Source organism: Rhineura floridana, chromosome 9 (assembly GCF_030035675.1).
Source record: "Rhineura floridana isolate rRhiFlo1 chromosome 9, rRhiFlo1.hap2, whole genome shotgun sequence".
In the NCBI taxonomy this organism is placed as follows: Eukaryota; Metazoa; Chordata; class Lepidosauria; order Squamata; family Rhineuridae; genus Rhineura; species Rhineura floridana.
Window position 1 is genome coordinate 90,627,270 of NC_084488.1, and position 27,233 is coordinate 90,654,502.

A 27,233-nucleotide genomic window follows, 5' to 3' on the forward strand; every position below is an offset into this window, starting at 1 on the left:
ATGTGATGTGAGAAATGGAGAGGATCGCAACAATCAAGCATGGAGAAAAAAAATGTTCATTTTCTTTCTAGTAAAGATTAAATACAGAAAAACTTTGCCACTGCAGGATGTTCATCCAGTTTTAAAGAAAGAAACCAGAGCAAATGAGAGGTAAGCAGCATGATAATAATAACGCTAATGCAACCAGCCTTCCTAGAATTGCTCCTTTCAGCCAGGGTGCCTTTTTTGCACTGTAATTGAATCAACATGCGCACTGGTGTAAAATGGAAACCTGTAAGGGAAGGTAAAAAGACACAATTTGAAAACTACAGCAAAGTGCACATGTGTAGTGATCTGAACAAAGATTGCTAATGCATTGTTGCCACCCTGAAATCTTTGATGATTTTAGGACAGGCAAAATTTGTGCATATTCTTGCTCAAAATCCAGTCTAACTGATATGTGTGGTTAACAGACTAACCTTTTAGTCAAATGGCAGCTTTCATGCAGCCTGGAGAGATGCTGTTTCCCCCACAATTAAAGGGTTGAGCTGTCATCTCTCAAAAAATAAAATTCCTGAGAAGCCCTTTGATTCTTGCTTTAATTTTAGCGCCCTTGCTGTCAAAGTGAGACTGCCCCTTAACAGATTTTTCTATCTCAATGGATATAATGAATTGTTCAGCTCTGATTCTATGAGCTAACAATTTTGCTTGATGTATGCTGTTGATATTCAGCTGTGTTCTTGTTATGTGTCTTCAAGCCGATTACAACTTATGGCAACCCTATGAATCAGTGTGATGTACATTTTTCCCCCAGCTTTGCAACTAATATTGGATGGCTTATGCAGGGTGGACTAAATTCTTACCTATAACTTAGGTATTTTTAGATTGTTCCAACTATTCATCTTTTTTTTTCTACTTCTTGATGTAACATCACTTAACCTTGTTGCAGGGGAGAAAAAAACTAAACACAAAATCTTGTCCTGGTGAGACTTATTTCACCCTAGATTTCTGATTTTCTGGTTAATTTTATCTTTTGTATCTCTTTTTTGAACCACATTGTACACTGCTTAGAAACTACAGTGTTAAGCAGTATGTAAAGTGATGAAATAAAACAACAATAATAAAATATATAAAAAGAAACCTACTTGGAAAGAGTCTACAGCTGGATGTTAGCCTGAAAATATCTGAAATGGATTCATGAATTTTTTTTCAAAAATCTTTTTCACTTTCAAAGCTTTTGTTTTGTTTTGAACTGGAAGGGGTTTTTCTTTTTTCAAAATAAAAGGGAATTTGGCTCAAATTAAGCAACTTCAGAATGCAATTCTATACATGTCTACTCAGAAGTAAGCTCAATGTAGTTCAGTGGTGCTGACTCCCAGCTAAGGGCACAATCCAACTTGTATTTGCATCGGGCTGGGGGGAGTTGGATGTGGCGGGCCGCCCGCTGAGCTGGTAGGCTCCTGGCGCCTCCAGGCTCTGCGGGCAGAAGCTCCTCATCTCAGCATAGCCGCTGCACCACCAGGGCCCTGCCGGCTCAGCTGGGGCTCCACTGAGGAAGCCTAGTTGGCAGATGGAAGGTTTGCAGAAGGCCTGACAATGGGGCATTCCGGGGGTGTGGCAGAGAAGGAGCCGAGGGGGGGGGACTTCCGTAGCATCTTCCTTGTGTTCAGAGTGCTTTTGTGGGTCAGGACATCATAAACTGGAATGAACTTGCTCCTTTAATTGAATTGGTAAGATGCCATTGTCCAGTGCAGTCATGAGAAATTAATAATGTGGTTCCCAACTGAGTCGGCGTCCCAAATGGGAAGTGGATGTGCAGAGTTTTCCACCGGCCCCTCCTCCACCAGCTTTTCATGATTTGGATTGCTCTGCCCATATATACAGGATTACAGCTCTACTTCTCTTCCAGAGCAACCTAACTGGGGGTGCAAAGTGGTGGATTGTCACCAAATCCAAAACCATGCCACCTCATGCTTGCCAGGATGGGGGAGAGCTGACTTGTCTCATTTTCTCTGCATGTGAACTTTCATTCCCTTTATTCCATCTCCCTGGTTCCAATAGAGGGAGAAATTAGTTTCACCAGCTCCAGGCTGGTGCAGATGGGAGTGGGGTAGTGGGGTGGGGCAATCCTGAGGCTTCTTGAAAAAACAAAGGGGCCTTGGAGCTAGTAACATATTGCAGAGGGAGACTGCACAGTGGATGGACCCCCTTTGCTGGCTAAGTTCTTCTCTGCTGGCAGAGAGGCATCTCTGTTCCTTCCAAACCCCCTTCAGATAGTGGATCTGGGGGTTAGAATTGCTCTGCCCATGTTATTTTTAAAGCAGGTGTGGGAAACCTTTTGCCCTCCAGATGTTGCTGAAGAACAACTCCCATCATCCCTGACCGTTGGCCATGCTTGCTGGGGCTGATGGGAGGTATAGTTCAGTAATATCTGGAGGGCAAAAGGTTTCCCACACCTGTTAAAGACTGCAATTTTACACACACTTACTTAGGACTTACTTCTGAGCAAACATGCTAAGATTTCAGTGCATGATGGAAGCTTTTTATGTTTTTATACATTCTCTATAAATTGCCATGAAATTTTCTGTTTAGAAATAGGGGGGAAACGGGAATAAGTTTGAAATTGGTGCTCAGATAGTCCTAAAAACAATCCTTGCATGAAAATATAAAATGAACCACCCACACCTTGGATGACAAACATAAGAATAAACCTGTGACAGATGGCCACTACTATTGTATTTACCCAAATAAATAATTTAAATGATAGTCATTATTAATTTCTCATGGCTGCCCTGGATAATGGCATCTTACCAATTCAATTAAAGGAGCAAGTTCATTCCAGTTTATGATGTCCTGCCAAACTTATTTGAACTGGACCGGGATTGCCTGACCACTGTTGTCCACGCACTGGTAACCTCCAGACTGGATTACTGTAATGCACTCTATGTGGGGCTACCCTTGAGGTTGGTCCAGAAGTTGCAGCTGGTGCAAAATGAGGCGGCGAGACTGCTCACTGGGGCAGGGTATTGCCAACATGTCATCCCGCTGCTGAAAGAATTGCACTGGCTGCCCATTTACTACTGGGCTAAGTTCAAGGTTCTAGTTCTGGTGTACAAAGCCCTATACAGCTTGGGACCAGGATACCTGAAAAATCGTCTTATCCCTTATATACTCAGTCAATCACTGCACTCTGCAGGTGAGGGCCTCCTGCAGATACCATCTTATCAGGAGGTCCATTCTGCACAGCATAGAAAACAGACCTTTAGTGTGGCGGCACCTACCCTGTGGAATTCCCTCCCCTTAAATATTAGGCAGGCGCCATCTGTGTTATCTTTTCGGCACCTTTTGAAGACTTTCCTTTTCAACAAGCCTTTTAAGTTGAGACCTTATCCCAGTCTGCATCTGTGTCAGAATTGTTTAATATGTTTTCTAATAATGTTTTTAACCCTTTTTAAAGGTTTTTTAAAAATGTTTTTAATGCTGTTTTGTTTTAATGTATTTTCTGTTTTTATGATGTTTTAAAGTGTTTTAGTGCTTTGCTTGCCGCCCTGGGCTCCTGCTGGCAGGAAGGGTGGGATACAAATTAAATAAATAAACCAGAGATCAGGTGAGCAGCAGTGCCCCCACCACACCATCTGCTGCTGGTTGGATGACAAATTTCAAATACTGTAAAATATTTCTGGTAGGTACAAAAATAGTATTGTCACCATAGTGGAAAACATCATCAACACCAGTAATTATGATTAATTAAAATCGTGGAGATTGCTGATATAATGGGAAGCTTAGAGGGCCCACCGATAAGGAAGCTACACAAGAACTATATTGTCTTCCTTAAAACAGAACAGCACAGCAACAAAAAAAACCTTGTGACTCCACTCCACTAGGTCCATTGCCATCTAGTGACTTAACTATATAATAACAGTATCCATGCAGCTGAAATGTATAAGCTGGCAGATAAAATATATCACAAGATCAGACTGGTAGTTTCTGGAGGACTTGCTGAAAAAATATTATTCCTGTTTTGTACTAGCATACTCAGCATAACAATACAGGCCTGGAAGGATCTATTTCCTGTAATATAAGTTTTTAAAAAAAAAAAAAGTAATTAAAGCAAAAATAGTAATTAAAATATAGCAATAAAAGGAGAAGTGGCTGTTAAATGTAAAGGTATGTTGGCTTCTTTATTGCAAGCCTATTGCAACCATAATCTTGTTTTCAAGTATTACACTGCTTGGAGCATTGGCAGCCATAATGAAATAGCAGGATTTTAGCTAAAGATAAAAAGAGGGAAAGGCCTAGATGTGTAAATAAGAATAATGGTTGAAATCTAGCTATGCTAAGATCTGATTCATTACCTCTTCAGCAACTGTAGTCCACACCCAATGCATGTGACTCTGGCTTTCTCCTGCACTCTGGTTCTTGTCATTTTCTCCCAGGTGTTCCCAGGATTCCCACAGATATCCTGAAAGACTCACAGATGGAAGGGTTATAGGACAGAAACTTCTGAATGTACTACACATTATAATGCACTTTTATATGTGGTTATTTGAACAGGTGTGCTGTGTGTAATATATTTTCCACTAGGTGGCCTTGCAGAACCATTCAGGTTCAGTAGCTTATCTGTATAATAGGCCTCATCTGGACTGCACATTTAAACCAGCGTTATATCACTTCAAACAGTCATGACTTCCCCAAAGAACCCTGGCAGTTGTTAGGAGACCCCTGTTCTCCTCACAGAGTTATAATTCTCAGAGTGGTTTAACAATCAATCCTTCCCAGGGAATTCTGGGAAGTGTAACCCCAAAGTAGGAGACAGTTTCTCAACTGGACAAAATGAGTTGACAGCCTTTGCTTGTGCATCAGGAACACCCTTGTGAATTGCACTGTGGCTGGTTTAGACCATAGAATGAATGACCATAGAAATGAACAGCCATCCTCATATCAAACTTATGTTTTAGGTATCAAAATCAGGTCTCAAACCAGCCCCAATAGGCTGGTTTATTGATCAATAGGGACACAAAAAACAGGGTGATGACTTCAGTCATGAGATACATACTGGAAATGCTATGAATGATTTCCCATCCCCACAAAAAAACAGGGAAGGAAGGTGATCAGGAGGAGGCAGGCTGAAGACATGTGTTCCTTTCATCTCTGAATTGTTGTTTTTTTAATATTTTTTTTAAAAAAATTATTAGTTAAAACAAATACAACAAGAACAGTAAGTAAGTAAGTAAGTAAGTAAGTAAGTAAAATTTAATTTTTGTGTCGCCTATCTGGCCGAAGCCACTCTAGGCGACGTACACATTAAATTTCAATAAAATACAATATAAATACAGCATAAAATACAATGCAGTCAACAATAACCATTTTAAATAGCAGCAGTATAAAACAATGTAGGCAATCAATAAACAATTATAAACAATCACAAAAAGTTTTAGCCCACCCCGGAGATCCCAAAGGCCTGTCCAAAGAGCCAAGTTTTTAAGGCTCGGCGAAATATATCCAGGGAAGGGGCATGGCGAAGATCGAACGGGAGGGAGTTCCACAGAGTGGGGGCCGCCACTGAAAATGCCCTCTCTCTAGTCCCCACCAACCTAGCTGTTTTCGTTGGTGGGACTGAGAGAAGGCCCTGTGCGGCTGATCTAGTCGGGCGGCTTAATTGGTGGTACTGGAGGTGCTCCTTCTGGTACACTGGGCCGAGACCGTATAGGGATTTAAAGGTTAACACCAACACCTTGAATTGGGCCCGGAAGACAATTGGAAGCCAATGTAGGTGAAATAACACTGGCGTAATGTGATCACGGCGACGGCTATTTGTAAGCAGACGAGCCGCCGCATTCTGCACCAGTTGTAGTTTCCGGACCGTTTTCAAGGGTAACCCCACGTAGAGCGCATTGCAGTAGTCTAATCGAGAGGTGACCAGGGCATGTACTACCAGTGGGAGCTGATGAATAGGGAGGTAGGGTTGTAGCCTCCATATAAGGTGTAGTTGATACCAAGCTGCCCGGCTCACTGCCGAAATCTGAGCCTCCATGGACAGCTTGGAATCAAGAACAACCCCGAGGCTGCAGACCTGATCCTTCAGGGGTAGACTCACCCCATTAAGCTTCAGGTCAGCAACACCCAACCTTCCCCTGTCACCCACAAGTAGCACCTCGGTCTTATCAGGATTGAGCTTCAGCCTGTTTCTTCCCATCCACCCACTCACGGATTCCAGGCACTTGGACAAGGTCTCTACAGCCAACTCTGGTGAAGATTTAAAGGAGAGATAGAGCTGCGTGTCATCAGCATGTTGGTGACACCGCAGCCCAAAACCCCTGATGATAGCTCCCAGCGGTTTTACATAGATGTTAAATAGCATGGGAGAGAGGATAGAACCCTGTGGTACTCCACAAGTGAGGGGCCAAGGGTCTGAAACCTCATCTCCCAATGCTACCTGTTGATGCCTGTCAGAGAGAAAGGAACAGAACCACTGTAAAACAGTGCCTCCTATTCCTAATCCCCCCAGGCGATCTAACAGGATACCGTGGTCGACGGTATCAAAAGCCGCTGAGAGATCCAGGAGGACAAGAAAGGTGAATTCTCCCCTGTCTAATGCCCTCCTCATATCATCTACCAGAGCGACCAAGGCTGTTTCAGTACCATGTCCAGTCCTGAAACCCGATTGGTATGGATCTAAATAATCCGTTTCATCCAAGTGTGCTGACAACTGGTTAGCCACCACTCGCTCAATGATCTTGCCCAAAAATGGCAAATTCGAAATGGGGTGAAAGTTAACTCTAGCCATTGTATAATCTTTCCTTTTGGAGTTTTTGTTGTTATATGCCTTCAATCAATTACGCCTTATGGCAACCCTATCAATCAGCGACCACCAATAGCATCTGTTATAAACCACCCTGTTCAGATCTGTTTAATAATAATAATAATAATAATAATAATAATAATAGTTTATAAAGTGCCATCAATGCACATGGCACTGTACAGAAAAATAATTATATTTTATCAATTTTATGTTATTTTGTTTTGTTTTATTGTTTTATATATTTGGATAATATGTTTTATGTAGTTTCCATTATGCTCTCTGTGCTGGTCATTGACCAGAATAAAGATTGATTGAAACTACACTTGCCAGGATACCTTGAGGGAAGCTGTGACTGTTCAAAGTGGTATAATAGTGCTTTAAATGTATGGTGTGAATGCGGCCTCAGTATTGCTATAACTTCCAAAATATCTGCCTTCCTTAGCAACTATAACAAAGTTTTTTGTGAGCAGTCAATGCCCATATATATTGTAACCTTCACAGAGATCTGAGGCCAAATCTGATACAGTTTTACCTCATTATTCATTAGGTATCTGACTGTAGTACAAATGTATTAGTCAAGCTGAGTAGCACCTTAAAGGTCCCACAATGATAAGCCTTAACATTCTACATGCTATAAAATTTATCCCTCTTGACCTAATAACTTGAAACTTGGCATGCATTTTCATCTTATATGGTTATGAATGTGACAAAATTTCAAGCCAAGCCAATAAAAACTGCTATAGCTACTGCCAGTTTAAAAGTGCTGAAAATTGATACATTGAACCTTTTTATTCAAATTTTTAAGCAGGCACATCATATATGTCTTTCCAACTACTGTTGTATTTTATTCTGGTTTGTTGAGGAAGACAATCTTGCATTGGTTTGGTGAAGTTCTGAGCAGCAGTTCAAAAATTATTATGATTTTTTTCTGCCCCATTAAGAGCTATGGCATCAACTATTAGCATAAGGAGGTGCATGAATAAAAAAATCCCATGGCTTTCAAAAAAGCTGATCTAAGAAAGCAGACTTAAGTATCCTTCAAATGGCTTTGTTTTTGGACATTTAACTACCCCAAGATACATGGAAATTGAGCTTGTGCAAAAACCATTTGCTAGTGCTGAGCATTAAGGAATAATAAATAATTTCTTAACACTGCCCTTTCAGAAGAGAATGGTGTCTCATATTGGACATTCAACACAACCAAGAAGCACACATTGAACCAGTTATGATTCATATATTTACACAATGCCACTATTTAAATATTGGCTAATTTAATTTGCCATGCACCCATATTGTAAATCATGCCGTTTCCTAATTAAATTAATGTAGCACCATCAAAATGCTATTTGCATTCACCTGACTTCCTGTTTTTCTGTCTGTTTGGGCTGTCTCTCAGGTATACAAGTCAGCCTTCCCCAACCTAGTACCCCCCCTCCCAGATACTTTGGACTACAGCGCCCATCATCCCTGCACAATGGCCATACTGACTGCAGTTGACAGGAGTTATAGTCCAAAACATCTGAAGAGTCCAAGGTGGAGAAGGCTAATTTTACTATCAGGAACACCCTCAAGCATATTTCAATAAATACTGTCGCATGCTAACTTGCCATAAAAGATGTCTGGAGACAACTTTTATGTACTTTATCTGAAAATGCAAAAATTATGAAAGTTGTTCCAGGGTGTCTTCTGAATACATGTTAGGCATCTGAGGACTTTTTGGTGACAAAGCAGTTTATAAATGTGAATAAAAGACTGGCCCAAAGTTTCTGTAATAAACTTTACATCATACATGACTGCTACATGGCCACTTTGGCTATGTTCTGTCTCATTGAGACACAGTGAAGACATTTTCTTTTTCAAAAAGTGATTTTAGGAATTTTCCTCCCATTAATAATAGCACAAAATCCAGTAACGACAATGGAATGAAGCTAGCTTTAGTTTATACATTATACATGCGATCAGAATCTATCGTTCTTCATTCGCGCTATATTCCCCATTAATATTTTTATTGGGTGATTATTCATGTGGTGTCATGAGATGCAGAATGTTGTCAAGTTCTAAACTACAAAATTCATTTTTCATATGCAGATTTTACTTAATATGCAATCATGGATGAATTTTATAATATGAACCAAAAGTTCTTGCATAAAGTTACAACAAAGGATAAGGAGATGGATGACTTTTCCTTACCAGTGGTCTGTCATGCTTGTTTCATATGCATTTAACATACAGTATATCTCTTCTCACTTGTGGCATTTATACTTGCCCAGACAGAAATTATAACTAACTAGACACCCTGGCTCTCATCCAGCTATATTCATAGGCACCTAGTCATGCAGAACAACTATAAGCCCCTGATGGAAATATACATTCCCATCCGCATCAAAAGACCAACAGGTTCAAGGGGTTCTAGATAAACACAGTGATGTGGATGAGCATTCATATCCAGATGTGCTGGTGCAGCCCCATCTGTTCCGCATGCAGAAGCTTTCTTCTGCTTACATATCTCCTTTGCTAGATTGGGACATTTGTTTCCTAGCAGCAGTATGTACCTCGCAGAATATTTTACTGCTAAAGCACTCAAGCACAAAAATCTATGCCTAGAGACATTTTTTTAGGAGTTGGTCCATTGTAGCAGAGTCATTGGGGTGGATCCATTTCTCCACGTGGGCACTCTTTTGTCAGCCTTCTATGATCCCTGCATCCAGGTACAAAAGGTAATGGGACTCTTTCAATATTTTATTTTAGAGAACCCAGGGCAGGCTGGGGACAAAAAAGTTTAAGAAATATCCATACAGTATTAACATAAAGAGAGTTTAAGAACATATGGGTTGGATCCAGAGTACCTGTGAGTAGCATTCTGCTCATGGAGCACTCTTGTGAGGATGTGATTTTTGTTGATTCTTCCTTCTCTGGAGGCCCTCTCTGCCCCCTGAAACGCTAATCCAGTGGGTTGGGGCACACTCTGGAGCAGTGTTGTAGCAGATGTTGGTGTGTATGTGAGGAGATCAGAAAAATAACTTCTCTCTTCCTTGAGCAGGAACTCAAAAATCCAAAAGGAGTGCTTTTATTTGCAGAAGGTACACTCTGGATCTAACTGAATATGCAAGAACTTACATGGTGTTCATGAAATAAATAGAATTTCTGATATTAAAATTATTAAGTACTTTGAGGGAAAATTACTATCGGTCACTGTAAATACAAGGGTGTATTCAACTAAGTCCTACTCAGAGGAGACCCACTGAAATTAATGAACCTAAGTTAGTCATGCTTATTACCTTCAGTGGGTTTACTTTTAGTAGGACTACCAATGAATATCACCCACAATGTCTCATTACCCAGGGATAGCCAACATTGTGGTCTCTAAGAGCTGTTGGACTCCAGCTCCTATAAGCCCCAGCCAGCATGGCCAGTGGTTAGGCAACTTGCTCAGCAGATGAAACTGGGTGAAATATAACCTTGGTCGCTCTCATAGCTGAGGATCCAAGAACAGCAATGAATCTAGGAGCACCGCAAGACTATGACATTGTTCGATCAATTATTAGACCTCCTAGTGAATAGCGACTTTCAACCATTTTACCTTTAGGAAATGCCTTCCACCTCAGCCTGTCTGCCATCGAACCCCTGTACATTGCAGAAGATTTGGGAGACATGTTAGGGCAAGGATAGGGAACCTGTGGCCCTCCAGACACCGTTGGATGTGAACTCCAATCAGCACATTAGTATGGCCAGTGGTCAGGGATGATTGTGGTCCAACAAGAACTGGACAATCACAGATTCCCTTCCCTGGTGTAGAGTGAACATTACTAATATGGCACATCAGGTCTGTTTAGTGTTTAAGACAAGGATGGGGAATCTTTGGCACTCCAGATGTTGTTGGATTCCAATTTTCATTGTCCCTGACCATTGCCTATTGTGGCTGGGCTGAAGGAAATTGGAATCTAGCAACATCTGGAGGGCACAGGTTCCCACCCCTGGGTTAGAGTGTGCACCTTACATGATATCCTCTAGAACAGGAGTAACCAGTAAGACATCCTCCAGATGTTTTGAATTCCAGCTCCCATCAACTGCAGCCGGCATAGCCAATAGTCAGGGATGATAGAAGTTGTAGTCCACAACATCTGTAGCACATCATATTGGCTATGCCTGCCCTACGAATATCCAGAACTGCTCTGTGGATGCACATGTTAGAGGAAATAGTGGTTAGCATGTTCTCTTTGAAGGAAGCTAGTCCACTATTCTCTCTGAGGGATAAGCTTTCCCGGAACTCAGCTTTCCCTGGAACAGAGTTTGAGAACCACTGTTCTCCAGTGAAAAATACAAATATGAAGCATTTTGAGGCTGGACTAATATCTTGAGTTAGTTTGTAAAGGTTCTGAGAAGCCTCTGTTAGAAATCACTAGCCCCATCACAAAACTACATCTACAAAGGTTTCCCACTCGAGAACTATGTCAGTTTTTAACAAAAAAGAAACTTGTTTAAATCTGATCTGTGGACATTCCTTGAAACATCTGATGTTTATTTATTTAGGCAATTTATAGCCTACTTTTCAATCAAAAATATTCTCAAAGCAGGAAACAATTACGAAATTAACAGTATAAAATAAAAGCATACAACTGTGTTCTGCTAGGGAGTTTCTCCTTCAAGTTCCAAAGATACTGGAGGCCCATTCCACAGTGACATGGAGCAGGGATTTTGGTGTGGCTACCCCCATTCCTTTGGGATGCAACAGGTGCTGTCTATGCTTTCTGAAAGCCATTGAAGACTTCTTTTGTTCCATCAAGCTTTCCCAGATGGATGAAAATTCTCTGCATTTGGTGCTCATTTTGTATTGTTTCAAAACTCATATTCTGTTGGTTTTGTAACTGTTTTGGATCTGGGTTTTTTTTAGCTGTTTCATTAAGTTTTGTGCATTGCCTTGGGATGTATGGGGAAACCAATTAATTAATTAATTAATTGATGTTCATAATAATAAGAATACACTAAAACTGAAGAGGGACAGGATGAAACCAAAAACTGGTAACAAAACCAATCATAAAACAGAACTAATCATAAAAAGCCTGCCTGAGCTGGAAGGCTAACCGACTACTTAAAAGGGACCATTGGGCATGCTGGCTGGCTGGGGCTCCTGGAACTGCCTCACCACACTTGGAAGCTGGCTGGTTCCTTTGGGGCTACCATCAGTTCTGTGCTGTTCCCTGCACCACAGAATGGACAGACAGAGGAACAATTTTGCACGCTTCCTCCTCTGGAGAGACTCACCCACCCTAACCACTGCAAATGAGCTCAGCTAAAATCAGTGGGCCATATTCTGAGTAAATTTAAGAAAGGATCATTATGTAGGAATCTACCTTATACAGAGACCACTGATCAATAGAGCTCAGTATTTTCTACACTATTTGGAGCACCTCTCCAGAGTTTCAGATAGGGGACATTTCCAGCTCTATCTGTAGTGCAGAGATTGAATCTTGGACCTTCTGCATGCATTAATAGAAGTAGTTTCCAAATTTCATGAAGTATTGGTTCCCCTCTATTCAGCACTGGTTAGGCCTCATCTTGACTACTGAATCCATTTCTGGACAGCACACTTTAAGATGCAGACAAACTGGAATCGGTTCAGAGGAGGGCAATGAGGATGATCAGGGGACTAGAAACAAAGCCCTATGAGGACAGAGTGAAGGAAGTGGGCATGTTTAGTCTTGAGAAGAGAAAACTGAGAGGAGATATGGTAGCACTCTTCAAGTACTTGAAAGGTTGCAGCACAGAGGAGGGCCAGGATCTCTTCTCAACCATCCCGGAGTGCTGGACACGGAATAATGGACTCAAGTTACAGGAAGCCAGATTTCAACTGAACATCAGGAAAACTTCCTAGTTGTTACAGTGTTACAATGGCACCAAATACTTTGGGAGGTGGTGGGCTCTCCAGCACTGGAGGCATTCAAGACACAGCTGGACAGCCACCTGTTGGGTATGCTTTAAGTTGAATTCCTGCACTGAGCAGGGGTTGGACTAGATGGCCTTATAGGCCCCTTCCAACTTGACTATTCTATGGTTCAAAGCAGGTACTGCACCTTTGAGCTACAGTCCTTCCCCCACAATTTTAGACCTATTCCAGTTGTAAAGCAGAATCCTTCAATGTTGATGTACACACCATACATTTAAGGCACATTTAACGTGCATTGCTTCTTCCAAAGAATCCTAGATTACCCCTCACAAAGTTACAGTTCCCAGCAGCCTTAACAAACTACCGTTCTCTGGATTCCTTGGGGGAAGCCATGTGCTTTAAATGCAAGGTATGTATGCAGCGCTTTCTTTATAGGAGGCACAATGCATATACAGATCCAGGATTTGAACAGACCTCACAAATGGAGCATCTGTAGCTCCTCACCCTTAATGGGAACATGGAGTGAAAATCAAGATAGTGCCCCAGTGTCCCTCCCACTTGCTCCTTTCCACTCAAGAGCCCCTTGAGAGCCCTCATATGTCACTGAGCATTCTTGGAGAGTGTGATGGCTCACATTTTGTTAACCCCTGACCTTCTGTAGGGACAATAGAGGTACCTTGGCCTGAGCAGGTTCCTCCTCATCAACTTCTGGGCCTTGGCAATGATCCAGCTTGTTGACTGCTGATGACACTAGACACAACACTCTGGTAACTAGTATCTACACAAAAACACTTCTGCTTTCATGTTCTATGTTAACTCAGCAACAGCAATGTGATGTTTTTTCTATTCTTCTTTAATATCAGCTCTAAACACTGCATTTTTAAATTATGTTGTGGGTGTAATTAGTGGACATATCCTAATAACATTATGTGCATTCTCCAGTATCTTCACTTAGATAGCCTCCAATCATTTAACACATTTTAATGAGTTTAGCCTCTCACAAAATCCTTATGTATGTTATCTCTAATTTGCAGAACAAAATTGCACCTTTATTTGTTTAAGGCTGTCCAGGGAAACTATGGGGGAAAGGAAAGGCCTGAAAACAAATCTGTGATGTTTCCCACAAGTAAAATTGTGTGAAGTGTGGTTTTCATTCTTATGCAAAGCCATGTATATAGATTAGACACAGTTTATAATGGGATTGACTGATCCAGCACAATAATCCTCTCTTTGTGGATCCACAGTTATCCACTCAGTCATAAGCTCCTGATCCTAGACTCTAAGGCTCCTGAAGGCTCTAAGGCGTTATTACAGGAGTGGAGAATATGATTCATAGAATTGGCCAAAACTGCTACTGACTCATGCACGCTTAGAAATGAGCAAATACTTTAGCAGGTTGGGTACTGGTCATGTACTATGTGATTCTCCATAACAATTTACCACAAGTTAGCAGTGATATCTTTTATTAAAAGGCTGCAATCCTAAGAACACTTACTAAGGAGAAAGCCCTAGTGAATACAAGGTGATAGAAGAGATGTAGGGTGATAAAGTGATAAGTGATCAGAGTTCTGGATGGGGTCACACTCCCCTGGAAGGAGCAAGTCTGCAGCTTGGGGGTACTCCTGGATCCAACATTGTCATTGGAGTCTCAGGTGGCCTCAGTGGCTAGGAGTGCTTTTTTCAGTTCTGGCTGGTTAGCCAGCTTCAATTCCTTTTGGACAGAATGACTGGGCCACAGTACTCAATGCTCTGGTAACTTCCAGACTGGATTATTGCATGGTGCTTTATACGTGGCTGCCCTTGAAAACAACTCAGAAACTTCACTAGTCCAAAATGCATCAGCCGGATTACTGGCTAGGATAGCTTTTAGATCTCATATACTTCCTATTTTAGTATGCATTGATGCCCATGCTGGGGCAGTCATCAGGGGATTGGGGGTGAAGTGCTGACAATACCCACCTCTGTTTTCCTGTTCCATTGGTGTCAGGATAGGACATCCAAGTCTTAAATAGATGTCTGGAGATGGTAAAGGGCTGGGTGTGGGCCAACAAATTGAAAATGAGTCCAGATAAGATGGAGGTACTGTGAGTGAGTGCACTCCCCTTGTCTCTCTCAATAAAGGCCTATTTAGATCTGAAAGTTGGCTTGAAGCCAGACTGGAATGAGTCTAGGTGGTTGTTGCTATTGACCAGCCTTTCCCAACCAATGTGCCTCCAGATGTTGTTGGACCACAACTCCCATCAGCCTCAGCTAGCATTGCCAATGGTCAGGAAGATGGGAGTTGTAGTCCAACAACATCTGGAGGCACACTAGTTGGGAAAGGCTGCTATAGACCAACAGATCCAGGATAGCTTTCTTTAGGAATGTACTTAGAACTTCCTCTTTCAAAGCATCAGGCACCACTCCTTCAAGTAATGATACATGAATGAGACCTGGCCTTCATTTACCAAGGTGGATGCAGATTGAGAGGGCACATGGTTGGTCTCATTGCTGCAAATACCTTGTCATCTTCATCATTAACTGAAAATGATCCCACAACACCAGCCAAGATATAGCACTGGATGCCTTGGATGGACCTGTCAAAACAATAGCCTTAAGGTCTGTCCAGAAGTGAATAACTTTATCCTCAAATTGTTTAGCTAAACAATCACAGTGGCTCTCCATGGACACCAGAGAGCCATTCAGTGACATAGGAATCAGCAGTCTCAGGACCAGCCAGAATAGCTCCACTCTGGTGACCTAAACCTTGAAGGATGGAAATGGACTGCCTTCAAGTCAATTCCGACTTATTAAGCATGGCTAATTTGAAATAACTGTTCATCCAATGTTACAGTAACCTACATTTTTGTTTCAAAATAGGGTAAATGCTAATTTGTATACTATTAACTACTCTATACTCCAAGCAGACCCAATGTTTTGAAAAATTTGATTCAATAAAGAGTATCATATTCCTCAATTAACTTCATATTATATAAGTAAATTGGGTACACCTCATTTTCCAGCTTGAGACCTTTGAAATAAACAAATTTATTTTCTTCTGCCCAATTTTCACCTTTGTTTAAGGGATCTGGATTGGAAAAGTTTTGGAACAAATGCATTGATCAACACTTTGGACAAGTTTAAGACTCATCAAGTATTGCCTTAGGGCAAACCACAAATAATTTTCTGTGAGCAGCACCTGTGGGAAACCCATAATACTATAGTCTGCAGGTGTTCTTCTCTCATGTAAAATCAACCCATGAGTAGGGATGGTAGAGAATTTTGCAACAATTGAATACTAATATGAGCTCTGCAGCAGTTCTCTCATTCACCTACCAGGTAAGCCAGTTGGTTTCCATGCGATCACTAGCAATCTTCATCAATTCTGATTTTTGTTTTTAAAAAATCTGTCAAAATTAACAATACTTTCAATCCCAGGTCATACTTAATGATAATTTCATTACTCTCTTCTTTGTCATTGTTTTGGAGTTTCCTTCTGATCCAGATGTGCTGAAATGTGTATTCCATTGGACTCCATTTTACTGAGATAATAAAGCAGGAGTGGAGAACCTCCAGCCTCTGGCCCAATCATGCCCCTCAGGGGTCCAATTTGGCCCCTGAAGCCATTTTCCCCAAACCATTTTCCCATGTCACTTTCCCCAAACCATGCCCACTAAAAGCCCTTTAAAACATCTTAAAAACAAAAGACTTTAAAACATATTAAAACAAAACATCTGAAAATTATATTTTAAAAAACTTTTTAAAAATCTTCAAAAGCAGTTCCAACACAGATGCAGACTGGGATAAGGTCTCTATTTAAAAGGCTTGTCGAAAGAGGAAGGTCTTCAATAGGTGCATAAAAGATAACAGGGATGGCCCCTGTCAAATATTTAAGGGGAGGGAATTCCAAAGTGTTGGTGCCACAAGTCTCTGCAATTAGGCAGTTAAAGGGGAGGGGGAGAACTGCAGAAGCATTTTCCAGGTCTCCCTGTGTTTCCTTTTTAATAGTCCATGGTCAGAGACTTAAAAGGAGAGGGGGGAGACTTGGAAGAAGCTATTCAATCCCCCCTCCCCATTAAAGTTCCCAATCACAGAGACCTAAAGGAAGCAAAAGGGATTTGGACAGATGGGTGCCCCTACCTGCCTGCCAATCATGCAATGTCATAATGATGCCATGTGATTCGCATGTGCGTAGCCCCACCCACATGTCAAATTTAATCCACAAGGCATATCCTGATAAGCTAGCCCTGCGAAGCCAAAAAGCCCCCCCCTATAATAATGGTATCCATTAACATTCATTGTCCTGTGTCCCTCAGTCGAAAGCTCTCTATTACAAGATTGTACATGTGTGGGGGAGGGGTTAAGGTAGTAATGCTTAATGGCAGTAGCTTTATAAATACTTAAAAAATTAAAAGAAAGAATAATAGCTTCTCAGAGTCACAGTCTCATGCATTGTTGTACAAAAACTATGTCAATTTCTCTATTGCAAAATACTAAGGAAAAATCCAGCCAGATCAGTTCTCTGAACTTCTGCATCATTCCATTATTTGGGGGAGGATGAAAGTAACCCCAGCTATGTATTTCATGTTCTTCCTTATGGCATCATCAGTGAACATCAGCCTGTTCCAGACTCACACACATGCCGTAATCCAAAATATTGGTCATTTTTAAAGAATATATTGCTGCTCTCTGCATTTTGCAGCAATTGAGAGTGCATTTTGCAGCAATTTTCCAGCACTTTGTTTGAGAGTGTCAGCAAGCATATAGATAGAGGTGAACCAGTTGACATAGCGTGCTTGGACTTTCAAAAAGCTTTCAACAGGGTGCCTCAGCAAAAACTCCTGAGTGAGCTTAGCAGTCATGGAATAAGAGCAGAGGCCCTCTTGTGGATCAGGAATTGGTTAAGTAGCAAGAAGCAGAGAGTAGGAACAAAAGGACAGGATGTAGAAAGTGGAGTCTCCAAAGGATGCGTTTTAGGACCTTTTAACTTGTTCAGAAATGATCCAGAGTTGGGGTGGGCAGTGAAGTGACCAAGTTTGCTGAAGTTACTAAATTGTTCAGGGTTGTTAACACAAAAAGAGATTGTGAAGAGCTCCAAAAGGAATGGGAGGCAAAATGGCAAATGCTATTCAGTGTAAGTTAGTGTACAGTTATGCATATTGGAGCAAAAAAATCTTAATTTCACATATACACTCATGGGGTCTGAACTGGCAGTGACTGACTAGGAACAAGACCTTAGGGTTGTAGTGGATATAGCTCAATGAATGTCGACCCAGTATGTGGCTGCTGTAAAAAAGGCAAATTCCATACTAGGGATCATTAGGAAAGGTATTGAAAATAAAACTGTCAATATCATTATGCCATTACACAAATCTATGGCACCACCGCATTTGGTTGTCTCACTTCAAAAATGACATTGTAGAGCTGGAAAAGGTTCCGAAAAAGGCAACAAATTATAAAGGGGATGGAGCAACTCCCCTATGAGGAAAGGTTGCGGCATTTGGGGCTTTTAGTTTAGGGAAAAGGCAAAAAAGTGTTGACATGATAGAAGTGTATAAAATTACGCATGGCATGGAGAAAGAGAACAGAGAAACGTTTTTCTCCCTCTTGCCTAACACTAGAACTCATGGACATCCCAGGAAGATGAATGTTGAAAGATTCAGGATAGACAAAAGAAAGTTCTTCTTTACACAGTGCATAGCTAAACTATGGAATTCACTCCCACAAGAGGCAGCAACAGCCACCAACTTGGATGGATTTGAAAGAGGATTAGACAAATTCATGGATGAAATGGCTATCAATGGGTACTAGCCATGATATTATTATTGTTGTTGTTGTTGTTGTTATTGTCTTTATTTATACCCCGCCATCCTTCCAAAACTGGAACTCGCGGTGGCTTCCAGATAAAAACACATATAATTAAAACATACAGAGTCTAGATTAAAATAAAATTAAACTAATTCCAATATTAAAACCATTCACACTTATAGCTAAAAGAGAATAAAAAAACCAGCTTAAAATGGAGGAATTAGGCATTAGCAATGCAGTTCCCGTCAAGCCCTATCTTTAGCAGCCGTCAATACCAAAGGCTTGTTGGAATAGAAAGGTCTTTGCTTGACGCCGGAAGGACTGCAAGGAGGGGGTCATTCTTACATCCCTAGGAAGGGAATTCCAAAGCCTAGGGGCAGCCACCAAGAAGGCCCTATCACACGTCCCCACCAGTCATACTTGAGAGGGCGTGGGTATTGAGAGAAGGGCCTCTCCTGAAGATCTCAGGGCCCGGGCAGGTTCATAAAAGGAGATACGGTCTGATAGATATGATGGCTATGCTCTGCTTCCATAGGAAGAGGCAATATGCTTCCAAATAACAGTTGCTGGAAAATGCAGGAGGGAGTACTCTTTTCATTGAGGTCCTGCTTGTGGGTTTCCCATAGGCAACTGGTTGGCCACTGTGGAAACAAGATGCTGGACTAGATGGGCCACTGGCCTGATCTGTTCTTATGCCCTTGCTGATGTTTCTTCTGCATATGGCTGTTCATAGCTTTGCAAGAAGAAAGAGAAGAAAGGGTGAGGGAAATGACTGGATTTGTGGTGTTACAATGGGTGTTTTTCTCACCAGGGTGTGTGTGTCTTGCTGATGATCTGTGTCATTCACACAGAAGATGATTTTAAATCTATTGTTTTATTTCTTGCCCCAAGCAAATATGGCTTAAAGTAAACCTGCCTGGGGGCAGACAGCTACTTGATGATGATATCAATAACAGTAGCAGTACTGTAAATAGTGAAAAATATAGGAATGTAATTCCTATATTCTTTATGTAAGAGGTGATCATGCCAACATCAGGAGCATCGAAAACAAAATTATTTTTGCAAATCACCATAGATCACACAGATTTAATGCAAACCACAGTGGACCGAGTGAGTAATGTTAATGAGATCAAAAGATGAACAGGTACAAAACAGCGGACTACATGCCTACCCATGGCGGGGGAGCTAGGCTATAGCAAGTAGCCCCCCCCCACTCACCCAGCCACATTGTGTGTTCTAAGCAACCTTTCTTTCTGTGTGACTGGTGGTTCAGGTCACATGGAAGTCTTCACAATGAGAACTGTACATGCAGTCAGCCTTGCTACTGTTGACACTCGCACAGATGCAAAGGAGAAGGGCTATTCATTGTGAACATGCACTCACTCCTTGCATGTTGGGAGAACATGTATGGCATCCTTTTGGAGAGGACTAAAATCACATGCCAATGAATGGCCTTTTTTTAAAAAAAGCTGCATTTTAAAGTAAAAATTCAGTTTTTTTGCTGTCCTGAATACTAAATTGTAGGGTGTTATCTGAAATGTAGAAGACACTACCTGACCAGAATTTCCCTTTATGTTATACTCTACAGCTTCCAGATGGTGCAGCAGAACTAATGAATCTGTGCTTCAGCACTGCCTAGTGCCAAAGCAGATGTCTTGAAATGGCAGAACAGCCTTTTGCCTACTATTCATCATTTTCTCCAGAATTAGCACAATGTAAAAGAACAGCAGCAAAAAAGGGGAATAACACTAAATCCTCATATTCTCTCTCTCTCTTCCTTAAGAAGGGGCAGCCAGCCCATTGCTGATTGTTTACATTTACACTACTCCTCTCATTGTTCACTCACCGTTGAAAGGACAGATGAACTGCCAGCACCAACTAGGAGATGAGTAGCAGTGCATGGACCCTCTAAGGGGACATGGATCTTCTTGGCCCATGCCCAACAGCGCTGACCTGTGACGATGACATTATATCTTTCAGCCACAGATCCAAGGGCTGCAAGGTGTGGAGGGATGGGAAAACCTGCCGATTTTGGTTTCTTTCAGTTTCTCATTTTTCCACTCTTAAGTTCAGTTACCTACATTTGCAGATTAGTTTGCAATTTTTTAAAAAAAGTCCTCATGAAAATCCATCCGCATTTTAGTGCTAATTTCTTCCAATATACTGCACACATCTTTGTGTGCAATTTTGCCTAATATGAACATTTTTGCAAAGCAATGCTCCCTAATATAATGTTTTCTGCATGTTGCTTATGCATTTTTGTACACATTACTTGGCTGGAGAACTGCACTGTAAAATTCTGAGAAATGCAAATTTCAAAGGATGGCTGTTTTTCAGTTTGTGTATTGTTTCAGAAAGTACAAACTAGGTGCATTCACCTTACAATGTGAACTGAATCAAATTTCGCCCCGATCCCTAGTTGTCTGCGTGTGAACCGCCTCGAGAATCTCTAGTTTGAAAGGCAGGATATAAATCTTCTTTTTAAAATAAATGAATAAATAAATCATGCCATATTTTATAGATTTTAAAGAATGAGCTTTTATAGAGGGACGGGGTAGGAGGGGCAAGTCCAGTCCTGGATCCAGCATGGTGAAAACAGGAGACCTGGCAACCTTAAACAGGGACCTGTAGTTTGCTAAGGGTGCTGAGAGTTGTTAGGAGGCCCCTATTCCTCTCACAGAGCTTCACTTCTCAGAGTGCTTTAACAATCAATCCCCTTTCCCAGGGAACTCTGGAAACTGTAGCTCTGTGAGGGGAATATGGGTCTCCCAATAACTCTTACCACCCTTAACAAACTGCAGTTCCCAGGACTCTTTGGGGTACATCATGACTTTTAAAGTGGTATAAGAGTGGTTTAAAGGCAAGATGCAGACATGGCCTTCATTGCATCTATCTCCGTTCCTGAATATTCCATTTGGCCTTAGACCTTAGTGAAAGAATGAATGGTGGAGGGTGGCAACCTTGGTCACAGTGGGCTGTACCTTATTAAGTCACACTCAGAGTAGACCCACTGAAATCAAAGGTCTAGAGTTAGCTTTCTCCTTTGAGTTCAATGGGTTTACTCTGAGTACGACTTAGTTGGATATATAACCCAGTATTCCCAGATGTAATGCATATTATATGCATTGTAATGCTGCCATCTTTGGGAATTCATGTAGTATTTAAGAATTCCAGGAAGCCAATTTATATGCCTCATTAACAAAAAGTTATCTGGGTAAAAGTTATATGAACACACACACAGAGGAAATATAAAACCAATTAAAAAACAGCTACAAAATAACCCTAGTGCCAGAAAAGAGTCTAAAAAGGAGTATTTTTAAAAAGAACCAAGAAAAATGAAAAGGTCTTCACCTGGTGCCAAAAATACCACAAGGTAGGTGCCAGGCAAGCCTCTCTGGGAAGGGCATCCCACAGCTTGGGTGACATCACTGCAAATGACCCTGTCTCTATTTGCTTTCTCCTTTTTTGATACAGGCAACCAAGTTTATCTTAGGGTCTGGGCACATATATGAAGATAAAAGCAATCCTTCAGGGAACCTGCCCAAAAGACATTTAGGGCTTTAAAGATTAATACCATTTTATATTGGGTACAGAAACTAACTGGAAGCCAGTGGAATTGATAAAGCAAAAGGACCCAAGTATAAAATGTTCCACAGTGTTTCCTGAAAATTAATGTTGCTTCTGCATGTCATGAACCATATTGCTAAACTAGTTTATCCTGGCACTACATGAATTATACCATTTGTCTGCAACACAGTCTACTGCCCTGAACTAGTTCCAGATGGGTTGGACACCACTGCAGTCATCCTGGCTTAGATAAATGATCCATGTCCAGTGAATACACATATTTGTCCCCCTAGATCTGTGAGAGTAAGGGTAGTGTACTGGCCTTCCTGGCTTGCCATACCAGAAAGTCAATTCTCTGGGATTATGGTTTCAGTTTCAGCTCTGTGTTGCAAGCAGCAGTCTGTTGAATGGCCTTTTATCTATAAGCTTCTTGTTATTATAGTGCCTGTTGGTTATGTGCCCTTTTCCACTTCATGATACTATGCTCCTCTTCATAATATTTTAATAAGATTTTAGATTATACATTCACTTATAGGCAAAAAAAGCCCTTGCGGTTTAAGAACGTACCAATGGCCAACAGATATTTCTATCAAACTTTAAAAAGCAGGGAAATTGGGCAGCTATAATGAATGCACGGGGGAGCAGGAAACCTGACCTCCTCTCTGAGATATTGTACTGCCCTACAAATTTGTAATAATGCAAACACAATTTAGGTTGGTCTTTCACAGTCCAATCCACTTCCTGTGTAGATTGGAAGAATTTGGTAATGTGTGCCTCTGAGCATATGGTGAGTAGTGGCTACACCTGCAATCAGCCCAAATAACAAAAACGTACTGTGCTGATCTTGTTTTAGCAGGGAGGAAGCAACAACATTAAGACAGTTGATATAGTTCAGATATTCATTTTAAATATGTTTATTTTGCAATTTGTTTCCTATCATACATTATGTTCTTTTGCTTCTGTTCCTGTGAATATGTAAAGTACAATCACCAGAATTCTCTAGGAAAAGGCTGACTGTTAAATCACTTCATACAATAAAGTTGAGAAATAACCTTCCTCTGCTTATGAAGTCCAGAGCCAGTGTGGTATAGTGGTTAGAGTGTTGGACTAGGACCTGGGAGACCCGGGTTCAAATCTCCACACAGCCATGAAGCTCACTGGGTGACCTTGGGCCAGTCACTGCCTCTCAGCCTCAGAGGAAGGCAATGGTAAACCCCCTCTGAATACCGCTTACCATGAAAACCCTATTCGTAGGGTCGCCATAAGTCGGAATAGACTTGAAGGCAGTCTATTTCCATTTTCCATTTATGAAGTCACAGATTTAATCAAGTAGTAGGATGGCCACTTACACATCACCAACATGGAGGACAGATCTGCATGCAGTTTGTATATTAATGTGAGCATATAGACACAAATTTAGCCATAATTACTATTATTTAATAAAAATGCAATACACCTCACCATAGCGGAGAAGACTGTGACTAGGCGACCTGTGTACCTGCTCAGTCGGCTGTCCAGGTGTTAACTGTTGATGGGCAACTTTAAGGTCCTTGTTCTCTCTACTTATGGTTCTTTCTCTTTAAGATAGACTTGGACCGGCCAACCCTTCAGCTGGAGGACACCTTCAAATAGAGTATGGCTTCTGTAAAGTAGGACACTTGCCTGCCAAAGAAACAGATGAAGAATGGGGAGATGCATTTGAAATTGTAATCTGGCCAAAATGAGCCCATCCAACAAAGGTCCTATTCACTTTAGTAGGGCTTGTTCTAACTGAGCACTCTCCGCATTCATATAGGGCACTCACCAGGCTTGTTTGACCTCCCCACCATTGCTTTGTGAGTACATCCAATATTCCTCTTATAGGTGCACATTGCAGGAGAAGGCTAGTAGTGATGGACAAGCTATGTTTTAGGGAAGCTATTTCATCGTTGGTGATCTCACTGAGAATACAATATGACTGGCACTAGACCATGAAACCAGCATGGCACTGCAGAGAAGGATACTTTAAGTATGCCTGGACATACAATTTGCTTATCTCAAGCACTTCCCTTAATCCTGGGTGTGTTGGAGTAATTGTATTTACACATTGTGAGGAGTTGATTGCCTTTACACAGTACTTGAAAGAAGCATGCTGAACATGCTCAAAGGCTAGTCTGTATTATTATGGGTCTTATCATTAATTACCTGTATTCCTTCAGGCATGCAGATAAGAATCTAGAGATATACATAAAAGGTGGAAGCTTACTACTCCATGTTGTCATCACACATGCAAACATCTCTTGAGGATTGTACTTAAGGCGAAGCCTGTTCTGCCAGTTTGAAATGCCTGCTTTATGCACAGGGCACTGATTAGCTGCCTGCCTGAAACATCACAAAAGCAGTCTGGTTTTACTTTATATCACATCAGACTATTTGGCCATCTTGCCAATTCTGTTCTGGTCACTCACACTGGCAGTGGACATCCAGGGTCTCAGGAGGAGAATCTCTGCTATCTGACCTAGGTCTTTCTGCAGGCAAAGCATGTGCTCTGCCTCTGAGCTATTGTCCCTCCTTCACAGAAACAGCATTTCAAGCAGACTGAAGGCTTGTCCATATTTGTCAACCCATCAAAAGAGTGGGGGAGGGGCAAAACTGGAAAGGAAATCGGTATTCAGTATGCAGGCAAAAAAGTGTGCCATCTGAAGAGCAAAGGCCAAGGGAACCTAACAAACCCTCAGGCAGGCTCCTCTTTTACATTTTTCATTGTGCGCACACCCAAAACACATATTTTGTATAGAAATAGTTGGTGAAGGGGTGGGGGGATCCTTCAGACCTTGATAGTGTCTGGTACCTGTGTGTGATTGTGGGGTTGGGCATCAATTAGCAGCTCCAGTAGCACAGTCGGTTAGGGTGCAATACTTACACAGCAGTACTTGTCAAAACAATGCCGAGGCTGTGAGTTCAAGCCTCACCAGGAATATAAAGCCATAGCTCAGTGGTAGAGCATCTGACTTGAATGCAAAAGGTCCCAGGTTCAATTCCTAGCATCTACAGGTAGAGGTGAGAGAGATCCCTCTCTGAAACCCTGGACAGCTGCTGCTAGTCAGTGTAGATAATACTGAGCTAGATGGACCAATGGTCTTACTCATTATAAGGCAGCTTCCTATCTTCCTGTCATTTAGAAACAAGATGATGGTTGTATATAAGAATGGGGTAAGTCTATCTGGCTGTGTGTAAAGTGGTTGGGGTGTGTGTGTGTACACACTGCATAGTCAGATGCACACTATATATTTAAAGCACATGGCTTCCCCAAAGAATCCTGGGAACTGTCGGTTGTTAAGAGATCTGGGAATTGCACCTCTGTAAGGGGTAAACTACAGTTCCCAGGATTCTTTGCTTTAATTTTATGGTGCAGATGCAGTCTTAGTGTGTGCGTTAAGAGTAGCAGGATTGTGCAAATGCGGTGAAGGAGTGTGTGTGTGTGCGTGTGTGTGTGTGTGTGTGTGTGCGTGCGTGCACGCATGTGCGTGTAAGAGAGAGAGAGAAGGGAAAAGGGAAAGAAAGCATTTTAACGGAGTTGCTGCCTACTTTAAAAGCCATCTTCCTTGAATTTCAAAAAAGATTTTTTTAAAAAGAAAATGCAAGAATCCACAATTTCTTTCCTACATCTTCAAAAACACCAAGGGTTTCTCTCTGTACTCAGCTTGCAATTAAGCACCTAGTAAAGTCAAGCTGTACAGTTCACTCCTATGCATGGTTATCCACTGATTTCAATGGATTCACTTTCTAGTAAGTTGTATAGATTGCAAGCCTTATCAGTATTCCCGGACAATGGATCAGTACAATTTTGCAATGCCGGAGACTAGAAAACCCATGACATTTTTGGGGGGGGAGGGGGTTGTCTCCAGATAAACATGCACAGGACTTGGCTGTTACATTAAATTCTAGGAACCTAAGTGGGTGTTGTAGGGCTCAACACAGGAGATATCTACTAGAAAGCCACCTTGTCCTCTCTCTGCAGGATGAGTTCTAAATTGTAAAGGACAGGTTGGTCCCTGCTAAAACATCTCATCTAGTTTTCCAAAATCAGAGCCACCTTCATGTGTCCATTCAAGCCAAATGCTCCATAACAATTATCCCACACTAGCAATTTTGGCATACAACCTAACTGGGATTCTAAGGATCAGAAATGGGGACACTTGATTTCAAATCCCTGCTCAACTTTGACCTTTGGTTGGGCTAGTCAATATATTTCAGCCTAACCTAGGCTTGTGAGGATAAAATGGGAGGGGAGGAACACCACACACACCACCTTTAGTATTTGAAGAAAGGTGGTATGTAAATGTAACAAATAAAATTTAAAGGGGGGACACACTTTAATGAGAAAGGGTTTGAGAAAGGACAGACTAAATGGATTACAGAACATATGTTTTGGAATACAAGTTCTTTTACTTTACTGTAGATTGGAAGAATTTGGTAACATGTGCCTCTGAGCATATAGCGAGTGTGTGTATCTCAGAGTCAGGTCTCCTGCTCCCCTGGTGCATTCACTATAGCTGCCCAATTTCCCTGCTTTTTAAAGTTTGATAGAAATATCTGTTGACTATAGGTACGTTCTTAAACCGCAAGGGTGTTTTGCCTATTAGTGAATTTTACCATAGGGATGTTTTATATCAGGCCGCTAATGTGCTGAAGGTTAACGTGAGCGAAAAGCAACAGTAAAGTACAGTCTACATACTAGTTAAACTGGAATTATAGCATCTACACACCGGCTGAGTAAATTGGCTTAAATCCAAGCAATCTAGTTCAACAGGCTTGTGAACGACAAACCTCAGCTTGCAGAAGCTGCACGCTTGTAATGAAAAAAAAAGCTGGTAGCATGTAAGTGGTTACTTATATAGCTAATTAGCAAAGTGGGTTTTCAGACCAAGCATCTCAATTTATACACTGTTCCGGCAAGCAGAGCTGGTGATTGGTCAGGAAGGGAAACCCATCTAGTTCTTCTCCGTTCCCTTTCGCGTAGATTTGTGATGTATACATCAGCAGACGAAGCTTTTCATGACATAGAGGGAAACTATTATCACCTGCTAATTGCTGCAGAGTACACTAGTCTTAAAGGGCCAGCGACAAGAGCAGGTTCAGAGGTTGACAAGCATCCGACCTACAATTTACGTGAGAGTGGTCCATTATAGCGATGTTTCCTGTGTGGGGATAGTAAACATGAGTATATTTAAA

General features: G+C 41.5%; 1 long non-coding RNA gene across 1 annotated transcript; it reads right to left on the reverse strand.

Annotated features, from left to right (window-relative positions):
- Window positions 1-40: 40 nt before the first annotated feature.
- On the reverse strand, window positions 41-26,983 carry LOC133364228 (uncharacterized). The gene is made up of 4 exons (XR_009757881.1): window positions 26,768-26,983; window positions 23,481-23,681; window positions 4,335-4,441; window positions 41-271 (listed from the first exon to the last, which is right to left on the reverse strand). It is a non-coding gene; the product is annotated as an uncharacterized LOC133364228 (long non-coding RNA).
- Window positions 26,984-27,233: the final 250 nt, after the last annotated feature.